This window comes from Vicugna pacos, chromosome 8 (assembly GCF_048564905.1).
Source record: "Vicugna pacos chromosome 8, VicPac4, whole genome shotgun sequence".
Taxonomy (NCBI): Eukaryota; Metazoa; Chordata; class Mammalia; order Artiodactyla; family Camelidae; genus Vicugna; species Vicugna pacos.
This window is the reverse complement of record NC_132994.1, coordinates 51,090,334-51,107,686: the sequence shown is the minus strand read 5'-3', so window position 1 is coordinate 51,107,686 and position 17,353 is coordinate 51,090,334. Positions and strand designations below refer to the sequence as shown.

The 17,353-nt window shown below is 37.8% G+C and overlaps 1 protein-coding gene and 1 long non-coding RNA gene across 8 annotated transcripts in view; one reads left to right on the top strand and one right to left on the bottom strand.

The window, feature by feature from the left end:
* The window catches only part of LOC140697728 (uncharacterized), a 58,103-nt gene extending 51,333 nt beyond the window's left edge, over positions 1–6,770 (top strand). For both annotated transcript variants that reach the window (XR_012075014.1, XR_012075013.1), the window contains one exon: positions 6,511–6,770. This is a non-coding gene — a long non-coding RNA (uncharacterized lncRNA). The remainder of the gene's footprint in view (positions 1–6,510) is intronic.
* LOC116281493 (uncharacterized) overlaps positions 1–17,353 on the bottom strand; it is a 195,498-nt gene that overhangs the window by 163,909 nt on the left and 14,236 nt on the right. For all 6 annotated transcript variants that reach the window (XR_012075002.1, XR_012075012.1, XR_012075011.1 and 3 more), the window contains exon 2: positions 11,884–11,932. The gene's annotated coding sequence lies outside the window, so the exon portion shown is untranslated. The remainder of the gene's footprint in view (positions 1–11,883; positions 11,933–17,353) is intronic.

Below are 17,353 nucleotides of genomic sequence, written 5' to 3'. Positions count from 1 at the left end.
CCAAAAGTTCAGACACTCAACCAAAGTTGATCCAAACCTCTTGGCTTGGAAATATCACAAGAGCGGGCTTTTCCACGAAATGGCCTGTGTTTCCTGTTTTCAGCTAAGCTGGAAGTGCAGTAGGAACAATACTTTTTATGGCATGTCATTGCGTCTACTTTGGGTTTGAAAACACCAAGCAGAGACTATAAGCATGACGAATCAAAAGAAAAAAAAAAAATGTTGAGGGGAGAGGTGTTCTGGGCTAAGAATGGGAGAGTTAATGGGAACAGAATTTCCTAACTTGACCACCAGTTAACCATAGCTTGGACGCCCAATGTGCTGTGAGTCACTAGCAACTTGCTCCAAAACAACACAAGAACATCTTGGGCTAGATCACCACTGGAGTATATTGTTAACAATATTTCCAGAAAAAAAAAAAAACTAAGCAGAAACAGATATTTAAGGGGCAAAATGGTACTTGAGTGAATTCCTTTTTTACAGAATAATCTGGAAATGAGATCGTGCAAACAACTTGCTAGACAGATAGTCTGATAATGTTATTCATCACATCTATTTAGAAATTTTAGGCAAAAATCACAGCTCTCATCAACAGGGTTGATAATAACTCTTCACAGGAAGAGTGTCAAATTGTTAGAACACACAGTGAATTTTCAAAAGTGAAGTCTCAAAAGTTTTATGGATTGTGAATACAGAGGTGCATTTTGCATTTTCCAAAAGGCCACTTAATGCTGTTGTCTCTAACATAATTTCTTACAGTCTTTAAACCTAAAATTTCTTAATTGATACACCCAAACCACCAGTATTCAACCATTTAGTTAATATATTTATTGGATGTGTACAATGTTGATATGCGCTCAGCCAAGAAAGGAAACTTGCGAGTTATTCTCCTTTTCTACTTGATTGCTCTACAATAAAGGCCAGGCTGCCAAGTTGGACAAGTCACTTAGTGGTGCAATATCTAAGGGTCCCCTTCCATAACCTGGAAATAATACTTGCCTCCTAATAAGTCAACTCTCAAAGATGAAAAACAAAAATTATAGTAATAATGAAACACAGGAAAAAGAACACAAGTGTTCAGGATTTGCAGCCAGGATGAGAGAGACTTAATAGTGCAATATGATGATACTAACTGTAAAGGAAGTTTGTGAGTCCTCGCAAAGAAGAGTGAAAAGCAAGAAAACAATGAAATGAGACAGAAGAACTGAGACACAGGTCCAGGTGTCACTGGCGGCCTCATCCATCCCTTTGTGGAGGTCTGCTGGTCTCAGACAAAGGAGCAGGCTAACCCAGGCTGGGGGGCAGGGTGACATCCTGGGTGTCCAGGGCTTGGTGGTGCGGTGACCCAAACACAGTCAAACAGAAGAGCAGAGACACCATCGCTTAGAACTGGCCCTGGGTCACGTTTTCCTCCAAGACCAGGGTACGAAGCCAAGCGGGGCAAGAGTCAGTAAATTGTAGAACAGGGAGCTATTCCCGAATCACAGGCACAAAGAGGATGACAGGACGTAGACCTCTGTAGAGAAGAAGGGCGGCCTAGAATGTGCTCTCGGTGGGTACAACGAATGAGGACATACCCTAGAGTCTGGGGCAAAAAGCCAGCACCAGTGTGGGCTGTTCTGTTTGGTTTCTGTGTGTTTGGCAATCTCCATTTTTCCACGGTTCCCGCCTCTCCCCTTTGTTTACCCCCTTGACATTTCATGTGTGCGTTTCTTGTGTGTCCCTAGGAGTCTGAACCCCAGGTCTGAGGGATAGTTAACACAAAAACAGATTAATCAAGTACACATACAGTGTGTTTATTATTCATTTCTATGGCTGGGTTAATCATTTAGTACTTTTAGTTAATGGTTAAACAAAGAGTGAGATAAAGACATAATGGGTTTCTTGTTTGGTGGCAGTCAGGCCTCCTTCCTGGAGCCATGCTGCTGGCGGGCTCTGAAACAGGCATGAGCTCCGCTGTGGGGCTACATTCAACCGATGGTAAAGCCTAGAATAGCATGTTGCTGGATTTGAATCTAAGAGACTATGTATGCTTGTTTGTTAAACTTTGATCCCACAACAAAAAGACTGATTTCCTGAGAAGCGCTTGCCTAGCTGACAGAAGACCCACACAAAGGAAACTAAAACTACACAGAAGTAAAGAAAACACACACAGTGTGGCTCTCCTAGTTTGTCAATTGCATGACGATGAGCCCCTTAGAGTGAGTTATTTACTGAGGCAAAGGCCATGTCTTACTCATTGTTTTATTTCCCAGCATCTAAGCATAGTGTCTGGCATACGGTAGGCATTCTGTAAACATTCGGTGAACTGAACTGAACTGTGTTGTTTCATATTGCCACCTTTCATTAGGTTAACAACTGTACTTGCCCTTGGCCCGGCCTTGGCTTCCTCAGAAAAGACCCTACCTAACCTCTCCAGCTTGATCAATTTTTCCTCATATTTACAGTTATACTACTATGCACTCTCCTTTGAAGCACCTAACACAGCTGTAATTTTACATTTATGTACAAGGCTCTTTGCTATAAACAATACAAACCATAAACAATAAATTTTGAGGAGGACTGTGTCTGTTTGTTTTCCGCTCATGCAATAAATGTTGTTTTTGTTGGCTCTCAGTAAATATTTGTTAAAGTAGTGAACCAAGAACCCATAATTTCCATGGTTTCCTCTCATTCTAATAATACTCACAAGGCCTTAAATAATATGAAATAAATTAGCCAGCACACACTCACATTAACAGTCAGAGCTGGGAAAGCAAGTTTGTGATGCAGGCTATCCAGTTAGGAAGAATTTTGATAAAGCAAAGGAAAAATGCAAATATCTTTTACTATAGCCAGAAGTACATCCTCCTCGAGTATACCATAGAAATTTTTGTAGAGAAATTTTTATTCTTTTATAGGCATCTCAGTTGTTTTTTTTTAAGAAGAAGGAAAAGTATAATCCATTAAGTTTAACCACTAAAGGTCAAAAACTCTTAAATATCACCAATTTCATACAGCCTAATCTAGCAGACTGTGTGTATTTACATAGCTTCATTTAATACACGTGAGCGGTTTTTCTATGGTATTATTCTCTGTACCTTGAGAGTGAAAAAACAGAAATACTGCCCTGATCCAAAATACAATACTAAAGAATATGAGATGCAGTGAATGGCAAAGTTATTTTCTGATTAAAGAAAAAGAAAGAGCAGAAACTGAAACTTGGTCATGTTTAATCTAACATCTAAACATTTATACTAAACCAATATGTCCATTTTTTCCAGTCAACAACTTAAGTAAAATTCCAGGAGAATGATTAAGGCAAAAGAAGACCATCCAAGAGGGATGTTGCCTTAATTCAGCTGGACCATATTTAAGAAGCAACTCCTGTGTGTCAGGCAGTGCACACAACATAAAAGATGCAGCATGAAAGACACAGGAACTTACATGCAACAACAAAGTCCCTAGTCCATATCCCACATCCTTCGTACCTCTTCTATCTTCTTCCCGACCTCTAGGAAAATGCCTGGCCTCTGGCAGGTGCACAAAGGATGCTCTCTTTCCCCTAAAGGAAATTATTTCTCTTCACTTAGCCTGAATTCTTTAGGAACGGTGCTGTGTGCTAAGTCAGGTTTCAATAACTACTCTTAGAATAAATGAAAGAATAAATCAAATAATCACCAAAATGATATGAAAGGGAGATGTGTAAATGAGGAGTTGAGCAAGAACACCTATGGCTTGCTTTCAGCAAAGGTCAGGTTTTTCTGGCTTACCTCTGATCTTTTACCTGCTCCTGGGACAAAGAAGACATTTTTACGGCTGACTGAAGTCAGCCTTATCCAAAAGTAAAAGTTCAATTTTCTTCTTTAGCCATGTAATATGGGCATCTGATACTCCTGGCTCTTAGAAGGGAGAAGAATCTCAGTTCTGTCACTGAGTGACTTCAAAAAAGTTACAAAATCTCTCTGTGCCCATTTTTTAACTGTAGAATGTTAATAATCATACAGTAATTTGGTGAGGATTAAACGAAGCAATATATGCAAAGCACCTGGCCCAGTATCAGGCATAAATTACTGCCGTGATGATTATTATCATATGATTTGAGGCATTAATATCCCTCTTTCTATGTATTTGTTACTGGGGAAAGCAAGGTCCTGGTTAGATTGAGCTATGGTTAAAAGGCTCAGAAAAAGACCTGATACCTTCATTTGATCATTCTACAAATATTTACTGAGTTTCTGCAAAGGCATTGGGGTTGACCAGCTCCCAGAATCAAATGGGTGACTTACTAGGGACTTGGAAGGGAGAAGGTAGAACTGTGGAAGAATACGTGAACCACAAGTTAATGGGTCCAAACAAATGTCCAAACCCTATGGACAGTTAGCATAAATAAAAGAGGTCAGGTACAGAAGTGAACCTCAGAATCCCTGGGCAGCATTAAGTCTTAGAAAACTGCATTAACCTTTAACAAAAGGAGAGCTCAAGCTTGGAGAACTTTCTTGCCCATAACCAGACCCTACTTAATCTAGAATGCTAAAGAAAAATTCTCCATCTTAATGAGCATGAATCTCATCAGAGATAGTTAGCTGTGTTAATGTCCACCATCATGAAAAATCAAGAGACAGAACACGGTTATCATGTCAAGAATTACCATCCAAAAATGAGCCAGAGGTCCATTCAGAAATGGAAGTCTAGTATTAAGCTTAGGATGAAAACCCAGCCTAGTGAGGATACTTTCCAAATATGCTGAGCAATAAAATGGGAAAGTAAGAGGTGTTCCCCAGCATGAAGACCTACATCCCCGGTTTGCCCAAGGATGGCCTTAAAGAGACGGAAGTCTGCAGTGGAGGAACAGCAGCGAATTATCTAAAAGCCCCCAATTCTCTGCAGTGTCCTTATTTGCTGACTACTTTCCCCCAACTACATATCTGGTTTCCACAGACAGTGTTCATTGTGAAATGCCAGAATCATCCTGCTAAAAATGCACAAGTCTCAGGAAACCATATGCAGGACTTGAAATGTCTTGTGCTTTTTTTTTTTTTTTTTTTTTTTTGCCCTAGACTAGAGATTAGAAGAGGGAGAAATGGCTCGTGACCTGTCAGAACGATGCTGTGAAGGCTATTTGCAAACTAACATTCAGCCTGTCACACTTTTACAGATGCTGGAAGAAGACATGACACATCTGAGTCAGAGACAATTGACTTTATTCCTCTTAGCAGTAGTGGTAGCCAGAATAGCAGCATTTTCTTGCACTGGTTCCTAGAGCACCAATTCCCATAGGGCAACACAGAGAGGGTCAGGTGGCACCTGGACACACAGTAAGCATTGCAGGAGAGGGACCCTGAGCTTAGGGAACCTGAATCCTTTATACTGGACAGTAAGCATGCCTGCCCTTTGCTTTGGAAGGAGATATTATATCTTCCAAGGCTATTCACTGTACAAACATTCTGGAAATAATAGAATGGAATAAAGTTAGTTATTCCTCTGCTTACAAGATAGGAAGTGAGACTCACCCCAAGAATTGTCTTCCAACATGACCTTGACACTAGAGTACTCACAAAACATGCTTTAGTGCTTAGCCCCCTGTTGTTCAACAGCTTAAACAACTGTGGATCTGCAGAGCCCTTTTGGATTCAAGGTGTCATCTAATCTGGACAAACCATTACTGCACATTCCCAAGAACATTTTTCTGAGCTTATCAAACCACCTACAGGTATTCATTTCCTCCTTTTCAAGGTCAGCACAAATTTCTAAAACTATAGTCTTTTGCCATTTCCCAGAAGGATTTAGGGATTCATATTGTAAAAGGCTTCTACAAAGTAGAACATCTCTCTTCCACTAGCGCTAGAACAGTAGTCAAAAGGATAGTCTGTACCTACCACAGATTTAAAGTAGGCGTAGTCCTACTTTATCCTATAAAAGCCTTTCAACAATAATGCTTTTTGCATCCACCTACCAGTCCACCCAAGCCTCCTAAGTACGGATGTCGACACTAAACAGTAACAAAGGCATGAGCCCAGGCTTTAAAGCTTGCCAGCTAGTGCCTCGGGGGAGCCGCTTCATCTGCCTTAGTCTCCTCATTGTGAAATAGGGGTGATAATATTCACCCTTCCTTCCTCATCCAACTTTTGAGGCTATCAAATGACCTAACACCTGTGAAAGCATTTTATAATCAAGAAAAATTCTTACCCTCAGAAACTGCGTCACAATAGTACACTAGGCAGAGCTGTGGGGTAACTGGTGCTTTACAATTGGATTCAAGTGTTATTGGGTGTCCAGGGGGAAACCTCTTTAACATCAAGGATCTGGGTGGGGGAGGCTGTCCGGTGAAAAGGGTAGGGGGTGAGAGGGAGCACATTGTTATTTCTAGATCAGAAGCCATTTCCAGATATATAAAGTAGCCAAGGTTTTATGATACTCAGTATTGACTCTTGGTTAATTTTTAGTTGAAAATCAGTGAATAGAAAGAAATAAAATATACTATCCACTTTTCATTAATATCTGCCTTCTATGTTTTTATCTTTTTCCAAGGTACCAGTAAGATGGCTGTCAGAGTATATTCTTTTCCCCCACCAGTGTCAGGGTGGGTCTACACGCAATGCACAAAAGTCTCAAGAAAAAGTAGTTTAAAACCCATAAAAGATGCACTGCAACTGGTGAAACAGTTCTCATGCTGCAAATTACAAAGACTTGGATCAAAACTTCTCGCTGCCTAAATTTCCAGAAACGGAAAACCTTATAGACTGTTAATACAGTAAAAAGGCACAGAGCACAAGCACTGACAGATCAAAGAAAACAGGAGAAAGTGAAAGGGGCAGAGAGCTGCTCCTGATCCAAATAGTTCTGAAATGGAAACCAGAATAAAAATGAAAAAAAAAAAAAACCTAAAACCTGGACAAATGTTCTTTTGACATTGCATTATTTCCTTTAGGAAGAAAATTTGATCTAGATTATTTCTACTTCCCAGGGTCTTGAACTCTGTTCTCTTTTCAGAAGCTGTCAAATTTTGGTAAAGATACCACTTAAAGGAAACAGACTTTCCATTAAAGGTAACAAAAGTATGTCTCAATTCCCTAAATTCCCCTGAAAACGCAAATGCTTTGAATCAGCAATGGAATTAGATATGTCTAAGTATGTTTCTAATAGCTTCCAATAGTCTAGAAAGAAGCAATCCATAGAGCTTCTAAGTATGAAGTCTCTTTCTGGAGAAAAGAGAGAATAGTGAGTTCAGAAGTTAGCTTGTGTACTGTGTGTCTTTTATACTCTGTTTCCATTCTCTCTTAGCTTATTTTGATCTGTCTTATTCATTAATCCTGTGTTCTGATGTTTTTCACCCGGTTGTTCAAAACACCTAAAGTTCTTAATATCAAATATTCTATTTTTCAGCTTAAGAAGGTCCATTTGATTAATTTACATAGATTCCAATTCTCTGTTGAAGTTATTCATCTTTTCGTCGATTCTGTGCATCATTTTCTCCACTTCCTTGATCATATTAACCATGGTAATTTTAAAGTCCCTGATAACTGCAATATCTAAATCATCTAAGGGTTTATTGTATTTTTTTCTCTTGAGTTTTGATAATTTTTTCTTCTGTTTTAAAGCATGTCTTCTAATTTTTTATTGAATGCTGACTATTATGGAGACTCTGATATCTTCCTTCAAAGAGAATTAAATTGTTTTCCAAAATTCAGGAAAAAAATATTCTGATAGATCACCTGATCCTGTCTAGCTTGACTTGAAGCTCTGTTGGAGCTTGTGTATTTCATTTTTCCTAGGGTAAGGTCCCTACTCCCAGGGCTTGACAGACAAGGTCCCCTCTGAGAGCTTGAGGTTGTTTACCAATGCCCCTTCACCTTGGAAGCACTGGAATTCCTCTCTCTCTCTCCCCAGCATTATGTGGCTACAAATATCCCAGATCAGTTATTTAGCTGTTCAGATGTCCTTTTGTGCTAGGTTTCTTGAGGCCTTTGTCCTGCTTATCTGCAGATTAGTAGTTGACAACTGACTTGAACCGAATTCATATGCAGTTGTTCGGGCTACTTTTCTGCAGCTTCCTCCCCTCCAGAAATCTGCCCCTCTAGTCCTAGCCACTTTGACAGCCCCAAGTTCTAATGCTGTTCCCCTCAGTGCAATAATACCACACTTTCGTCTTATACTTCATTCACCTATGCTAGGATTTAGAAAATGCTCTCATAGGAGAAGCCAGGGAGAACTTAAGTTCAGCTAACATGCTTCTCTCTTCTCAAGGACCATAACCCCCTCCCAACTATGTCGGTTGCCCTCCAATGTCTTCAATCTATTACCTTACATATTTCTTCCAGATTTTACAGTCATTTACGGCAGAAAGGTCTGTCCATGAGGAATGACTCCATCATGGAAACTGAAGTCTTCAATGCAAACTTTATTACACAGAATGCTTAGAGACTGAGGTAGGCTCTCAGGTAGAAGCAAGCACAGATGCATGGATCATGATACAAACAAGAACGAGATAACCCCCTTACGGCTAGTAGAGCAGTAAACATGGCTTGACATAGTAGAATAAGGTTAAGTAGAGTTCACTTGTATGGTGGCAGCCTACTATGATAGCAAGCAATAGAAATAGACTGATTTACAGTAGCTAACAAAGATGGACCCAATTCAGTACCGAGGTAGCAGACAATCAGGTGAACACTTGTACCAGGGGCCTAGCTGATCCTGAAAATCCTGAACTCTAGTGTGAGCAAGGCTTCAAGAAGGCAAGGAATCCTGAAGCAAGGCCTAGCACACTTGCATGGATCTCTGGTACAATTCATTTTCCCGGCCAAAGGAAGTCTTTTATTTTGTCTTGATCATGGCTAATCAATCAGGCCCAATCACTGAGAGGAACTATTCTAGTTTTAAAGCAATTTTGACTAGTTAAACAGCGACCATGGCCATCAGTAATTATACAAGGAGATATATTTCTATCTGGAGATCTACAACCCATTACTACCCCTTCAGGTTCCACCGTAAGATTAGATAACAAGAAAGACCCCGCCATCCTCAGCGTTTTTCACCTTAATCAGTGACCTACCACCAAACAGAGTTTAGGGGGCCTCCAGCCCATGGGATCAGTGACTCACAACAATATCTAAATTATTTACTTAATTAAAAAATCATTTAAAATAAAATAACTTTTTTGCTTCAAAAACAAGTCTAAATAGGGGAGGAGGGTATAGCTCAGTGGTAGAGTGCGTGCTTAACATGCACAAGGTCCTGGGTTCAATTCCCAGAACCCTTATTTAAAAAAAAATTAATATGTAAATAAATAAATAAACCTAATTACCCACCCCCAAAAAATCCACACTTTATTCCTATTTCCTCAGTTTGTATCTAGTGTCTTCTTTTAAAAAGAAAAGTCTAAATAAAAATAAAAAATTAATCAATTATCCTGCCTTTCTACAATATATATTAACCATGAACAGAGCATTATATAATGATTAATATTTAATGTTTAAAGAATCAACAGTTCAACACAATTTTTACTTTCCAGCTAAGCTGCTACAAGAAACATAGTATTTATTTGTGTATCTATCTCATATTCCTCCTATACCTATGAGGGAAAAGATGGAGTTTTCATCAACTTGATATTCCCAGGACTTAGCATGGTGCCTAGTAGACGCTCAGAGCAGGTGATCAACAGATGATTAATGAATTAATCCATTAAACATTGGGATGGATTTGCACTGATCCAAGGACATGCCCATTATGCTGATATCAAGCTAACAGACTTTCTTGTCAGGTATAGCTCTACAATAAAAGTGGAGAAAGGAAGAGAATCTGGATTGTTAAGAGCTCTAAGTTACAGATTCTTTACTAGGAAGGATACAGGGTACAATCAAAAGAGCAGACAAGGTGAAGGTATTTATTCAAGAACTGGCTTTAGCGCTGTCTGTCCGAAGTGTGTCTTTGAACAAGGCGCACATTGCCTCGGGGATGAGTTCCCTCCCCATTACAGGAGAGGTCTGCAGATGGGCTTTGCAGAGCCTGGGTTCTGCAGGACTGGTGAGCCCAGTTCCAAACCCCTCTCTTGTAAAGACCACAGCTGCTCCTCTTGGTTTCTATAGATTACATTTGTGCAAGTAGGTTCATGGCTAGAAGTTCAAAAATCATAACACTACATGATCCCGAAGATTTTTTTTCCAACTTTACTAATTCTAGATATATATATATATATATATACGTACATATATATGTACGTATATATATATATGTATATATATGTATATATGTATATATATATATATGTCTAACTAGATGAGAGGGAAAAAAGCAGCTGTCAACTTCTATAATCAGAACCAAAAATGAAACTACTATTTTTATGGTGCTTACTTCTGGCAGATTTTCTAAGACAAATTCCCAAGACTTTCATAATTTTTAAACTCACATACTAAATGAACACTTAATGCCTTAAATCCATTTACACAGCATTCATCACAATACTGATATTCTGAGAACTAATGCCACAGCTGAAGGGACTTCTTAGTCTATTTCACATATTTTTTTTTAGAACAAAGCCTGAGTTTCAAAGCCAGATAATTTAATTTAGTAAGCTGCTAATTAACCTTGTGTATGAAGTTTTTACTAATTGAAAACATTATTCTCCTGTTTTTCATTTAATGGCCTCTCCCATGAATTAACTATGCTTGTGAGAGAGATCACTGGAGTACTTAAGAAGCCCTTTTCCAGAAAGTGAATTTCCCCTCGATCTTTAATTTTTTTTAAGTATTTTAATTTGGGATAGTAAATCTTTCCTCTTCCTTGATAATATTAATTATTAAAGTAAATAGAATATTATCTAACACTTGGGGGGAATTACTATAGACATCAACGCTATTATAAACACTTTAAATAAACTATATATACCTCATTGAATTCTCACAACAACCTCCAAAAGTAGGTTTTGCCGTGCTTTCCATTTTCCAAAGGGGCAGCTGAGACACAAGTTCTTACACAGTGAGGGGCGGAACCAACCTCGCCCAAGCGCCTGACTCCTGAGCCCAACTTTGGAGCCACCGCACCGCACTGGTGCACATCAGTATCCCCTGCAGGACATTAACATCTAGGGAATGAAATAAACCAGGATGCTGAACATTACTAAAGACGACAGCCTTACTCTTTTCCACTTATTTTTATTTTCCTCAGAATGTATTTCTCCATAGTAAATTAAGTAAGACGGAATGAAGTAATGAGAAAGAAAAAAAAGCAGTGGAGATGGAACTGAAGTCAGCAAACCTGCCCTTAACATCATTCTGCCACTAACTGGCTATGCAGCTTTGGACAAGTCTTAAAATATATATTCCAAGCCTTAAGGAAAAAAAAAATCTCTATAATGTTACCTCCATAAAATTCATGAGAGTTTTAGGGAGTTATGTCAACAGTATTATGAATCACCAGAACATATGTGACAATTATTATTATTAAAGGAATAACTACAAGTAACTGTCATGCTTCTCTAATACAATCCTAAACTGAACTTTGAAAAAAAAAAAACTATTCTAAGACATTTTAAGAATGGTTTCCCTTGTTTCATGGGATGTGTTGTATAGATAAGAGTAAAACTGCCAGTATTTCCGGTATGATTCTTCTTCACTACTCTGCAACTTCCTGAAGAAGAAGCATGTTACATAAACACTAAGAGGCCACAGTTAGAAGATTAGGTACTTAGCAAACACTGTCTCAGGTTTATTCATCTTATAGGACAGATGCCTTGCCTTTTGTTTTCAAGAAAAAAGAAACTGAAATTGAAAGCACATATTTTTTTCCTATATTCATCTCAAATAAAAATCTAGTCTACAAGTGTAAATACTAAATAGTAAGGTTTGGTCCGTAGGTGATCATATGTTCAAATTTCCACAGGGATTGTTCCTTTCTCTCATACCTTACCTTTTTCATAGCAGGAAGTCAGGCTCTGTCAGTCACTTCATCCCGTTACCTGCAACCAAACGACATGGTGTTATTTTCACAAGCTAAAAAGAAAACTCCTATTACTAAATTTGCTAGTTGTATGTTCAAAGTCAAAATTATATTTCCCTTCTATTAAGGATTTGCCCATTTAAAATACCTGCTAACATCTATATATATATAACTTTTATAACCATTTAGGTCAACTGAGCTTTAACAAGTCAACCCAGTAAAATGTGTAAGTTAAAATACTTTTAACTTCCTTCTTTGGGGGTAGGGGGTGGAAGTAGAAATTTGATCTCACTCTGTATTTGTTTTTCTATTTTTGGTCAAACATATGCATCGAGAATTAGTCCACAAATTAAATGGGTATAAAATTAAAGGAAGAACCACCAATTTTAGTGAATTTTCAATTTGGTTGACTTCTCACTTAATGTCCTAGGTCTCTTTTTTTTTAAATACATTCATATAACACTGACTCTGTATTGATTTACCCATTCATCTTCTAATTCAATTGTTGTTCCTCTTGACTGACTGATAATAATGATCACCCACCTTCACAGCATTCAGACTTTCTACTTTGTAATGCTCTCAATGAAAATGACTTCATCACTTTCATCCATATGTAAACACAACACATAAAAGACAAGCTACTGACCTAAATAATCCTGAAGAATCTAAGAAGAGGTATAGTTTAGAATATATGCTTATGCATAACTCCTGACACTACTTCACGGTGAAGGGAGGAGAAATCTGACAAGGTTGGCTTATTGGGTCTGAAATGTTCTACTTTAATATCCAGCCATTTTCCACTCTTTGTGATTATCTGCGAGAATTCCAGTTCTGTAGAGTAGGAAACAGTTCCACACGTTAGCTATTGAAAAGGACTGCTCCATCTCCACGCCTTTGGGATGCCAGCTGACTCAAGAGTAGCTGGATCCAACCAAGCTAAATTCAATTCAAGTAAACTCATATTTACTAACATGCAAAGTACCCTGCAAGGGGCATGAAGAAAATTAAGACACGCACAAGCTGGCCTAAGGCATTTCTAGGGGGAAATAATACATTTCAGCAAGTCTCCTCATGAGACAAAAATCCTAGTGCTAAGCCTTCCCTCTCATTTTGCATTTGTTTTAACTTAATCTTCCAAATAGGGTTCTGAGGACAGAATGACATCATTGCCTTCACCCAGTCCAAGACACGTGAATTGTTTCTAGCCTCCAAATGTGTAAAGGCACATGTCCCATTATAAACTAAATACCTATGTTTACCTTTTATATAGATTCTATTTATTCTCAGAAAGTTGTGGTGGGGATTGAAAACTCACAATCAAATAAAGAAGAATATGCTAGTAGATTTCATTTTATTTATTACAAACAACATTGCTAAGTCTGTGGAAAATATTTTAAATCTAATCAGTCTCCATTTCTAATCTAACTTACTTGGTTTGAGAGAGTCAAAAATAAATTTTTGAGTATTATTTTAAGTTGGTTATTTAAATAGTTCTTTATTAAATCACATATTGAATAAACGTCATCCCTTCATTAACAATTACATTTTAATTAGGCTTTTTAAATTTAGAAAAATATCTTAGTCTAAAAATAATTAGGTAGTAGGCATTTACGCTGGTTAAAAGGAATATATTGTATACATTACACAACCTCCATAATTTCTTATTAGTTTTTCTTATTATACAACCAAAGAAAGAACTGAATGCTCTACTGATATAATGGTATTTTTTTTAATTCCTGAATTTAGCCTTTCTGCTTCATATTTTCATCAAATTCTAACTTAAAGTAATGATCTTAAATCTATGTTGTAACAGGGTGATTTTTTTTTCCATTTAAGAATCACAACGTCACTCATGTAACCACTTATCTAACAATAGGTAGGTATTTAAATGCTACAGAAAGCATTATACTTTGTGCTTTGTTCTTCTTGATCATACCATATTACCTGACAAATATTGACAGGTTACCATATTCTCTTTACTTTATAAAAGGTGATCTGGTGTCAAGAAAATGGAATTTGGGGAGTTAGAAGGGCTTGATGGGAATCCTGGCTTTGCCACTTAAATGACTCTGTGACATAAACATGACATGGGGAGTCTCCTCTGGCTCCCCTGATCTATAAAAAGGGAATAAATTTTATAAACTTGCAAGTGCTGTGTAAGGATCTGAGTTGATCTACGTAATTAGCCTAACACAGGTCCTCAATGAATTGCAGCCATTATTGCTATTAGTAATATACATGCAGGTCACTCTTGGAGATTGTGGGGGGAGCCATACTGTGGCAACTCCCCTCTTCCTCCAGAGCACGTGGATGGCCACAGGGGAGCAGTGTGTATGAAGAGGGAGACCACCCACCACCCACCAAGCCCCTGTGGTTGTTCCCTAGAGTGTACATGGGGGCTGCTGGGACAGTAGGATGGTGAGGTGGAAAAACTGGGGGTGGCAGGGTTAGAGTGGGCTCTTCTACCCACTGTGGTATCGACAAGGCAGTCACTGAAATGTCCCTGCCTTGTGCACACTGAAGACAAGTGATTTTATTTATTCCGCTGACCAGCATTTGGACTGGATGATCTCAAAGATCCCTGCTGCCCTACTGTTCTCATACCCAGTGCAAACTTAAAGGGTTGCCTGTAAAGTTTCAATGAAAACACTACAGTAAAAGTTTGCTGCAATAAAAAAATGTGTATGCCCACACAATATGACTAGTTTGTTAATGGTAATACACATTTCATTCTATATTTTATATCACATTTTCGTGACTTTTTAGTTTTTTTTCTTGTTAACTCACATCTTGTCTCCAAAATGTTATAAACATGATGGTAGTTTTTTTTTCCAGTGAGTTTTCTGAACACAATACTTAAAAGCCAAATTGCCAGCTGAAAGCCATATATCTGACACCACCATAATTAAAGATTATATTTGTTTTACAAATATTTACTCAACAAACTCTTATCAATATGTATAAACATCTATAAACAAGATACTGGGCTTGGTTCTAGAGACCAAGAGGCGAATAAATCAGTTCTGCTCTTATGAAGCTCCATCTGGTAAGGGATACACACACACATTACCATATGGCTGGAGAACAGTTACGAAAGGATAAGCACCTAACTCAGGCTGGAATGCTAACAGAGAAAGTAATATAAACATTTTCAACGCTTTATAGTTATTGGATGTCCACTGTGTGCAAAACACCATACAGGAGACATGGAGAATCACAAAAAGAAGAAATACAATCTCTGCTCTCAAGAAAGGTGCACTAATTCAATAAATGTTTATTGTGCTTTGTGTTTTTTCCATATGCCTTGCACTTTGCAAGTTGTGGAGAGAAAACATTACAGATGCTACAAAGCCAGAGGAGAAACAGAAGCATAACAATTTCAGCATCACTAACTCTAAGTTTTGAGACTCTCTTAACTGTTCCTTATAAATCCGCAAGTATATTCTTAACACTCTCTAAGCCCTGAAAACTATTATAAAGCAACATATATGTTCCAAAATACTAGAGGACTAAAAATAAAAATGACATATTGAACATTAGAGTAAAAGAAAGAAACTAGGATTCCAGTTACTGTACTGCAATCTCTTCCTTAAATCTTTCCAATTCATCCCCATGTTGGCTCCGGTCAAAACAGCCCATCTGTTCTCTTCCACATATGTCACAACATTCGCAAACTCAAGATTATTCTTGACACCATTCCTAAGGTCTGGAATGCCCTTGCTGTTCCTCTTGTCCTCATCCTTTAACCTAACTTATATCCACTAAAAAGTCACGCTGGGTTTTCCCACATTGCTTACTTCTCTCTCTTCACTCACAGAGCACCACGGATCTGTTGACACTTGAGGAAGAGTTCTCAAGCCTCAAAGCGTGTGGCTCTATCATAATCAACACCTCAAAGTTCTTCAGAAGTTTTAATAAACTTTTGAGTCATGAAATACTACATTACAACAATCCTCCAGAGTTTTCAGTGTCCTGTGGGTCCTCCGTCAGACAACGGTGAGGACCACTGCTTTAACTCTTAGTCCACATACAAGTTGCTTCTGCAAATAGATCATGATTCCTCACAAGCAAGAACTAGATATCTTTTGATATCCTACTGTGTTTAAAATAATGTTAGAGATACATCAAATGCTCAAAATATTTGTAAAGAATTTACTTCATTAAGAGAGAGGCAATTATGAATGATGGACTGAGTTTTAATTTGGGGCATCTGAATAGATTTATCAGACTAGAATAATTTTCCACTAATATTTTCTTATTCTTAAGGTTAGGCGATTTTGACAGTTGCATTAATTTTCACAATTACATTAGCCAGTCAATCAGCAACTTCTTCTACATACTTAGTATTGAAGATTCTAAGGAATTATTTACTTCAATAAATTATGGCTTGAATGAAATCAACACTGTATTATTCCCCAGTATTCTGAAAAGCACAAACTTACTAGATAAGAATACATGGACCTCAAAAATTTTATTTATATGGTCAATAAATTAATTGATAGAAATATGCTGTAATGTAAATCACCAGAGTTCCTAAGACCTTAATAATTAGGCAATTTTAGCTAAATAGGGAATATTTATAGAATATTTTAAAGCTCAAGCTAGTTCTCAAACTTTATATAAGGAATTCATTCAACAGTAGATTTGTTTGTACTTGATGCTGTGAGAGGTTATTCACAAATACTCAGAAATCAACTTCCAAGAAATACCTTAAATTACCTCAAAACTTTTTTTAAAATGTACAGTTTTCCAGTAAGCTGCCCTGTGATCTTTGATATCTTTAAACCAAGGAAATTTCTATACCTTTACTGTTCCAAAATTTTAGAAAGCCTTTGCCCCAAAATACCACAAAAATATTATCATTTTCTATGTATTCTGTTATGTTATTTTAAAAAGGGGTGGTCTGGAAAATATTGTTATATCCTAATACCATGAAAGAATTAGAAAATGCTGTAAGTAATTACACTGGAAAATATATATGTGAAAGTGAAACTATTATCTCTCTCACATTGGTAAAGTCTGTTTCAGCTAGGAAACTGTGTAACACAATATACAGAAGCCGTTAAAAAAAGGGGAGTAGACATACTGGCTCATAAAACTGATAAAACTGATTTAGTACCCCAAACCCAGGTTTTCTCTGTATCTCTGTTCTGTTTCACTTAAACACCAAACACTGGTCTCCCAGCAACTAAAGGTGCTCTTTTGATGATCCCAGAATGTCTACAACATCCCCAAACTCACATCCTCAGACAACCTTCCTCTTCCCTCCACTGCGTATTCAGAGAGCCTACCGTGATCACCCGGGGTTGCAGAGCTATGTCTGTATACTTTATTTCTAAGGCATGGGTTCAATCAGACCATAAAGTAAGCTTGGAGGTTGCTAACCCAATTCCAGTGTGTGTGTGTGTGTGTGTGTGTGTAGGCTTCCTCGCACCAACAA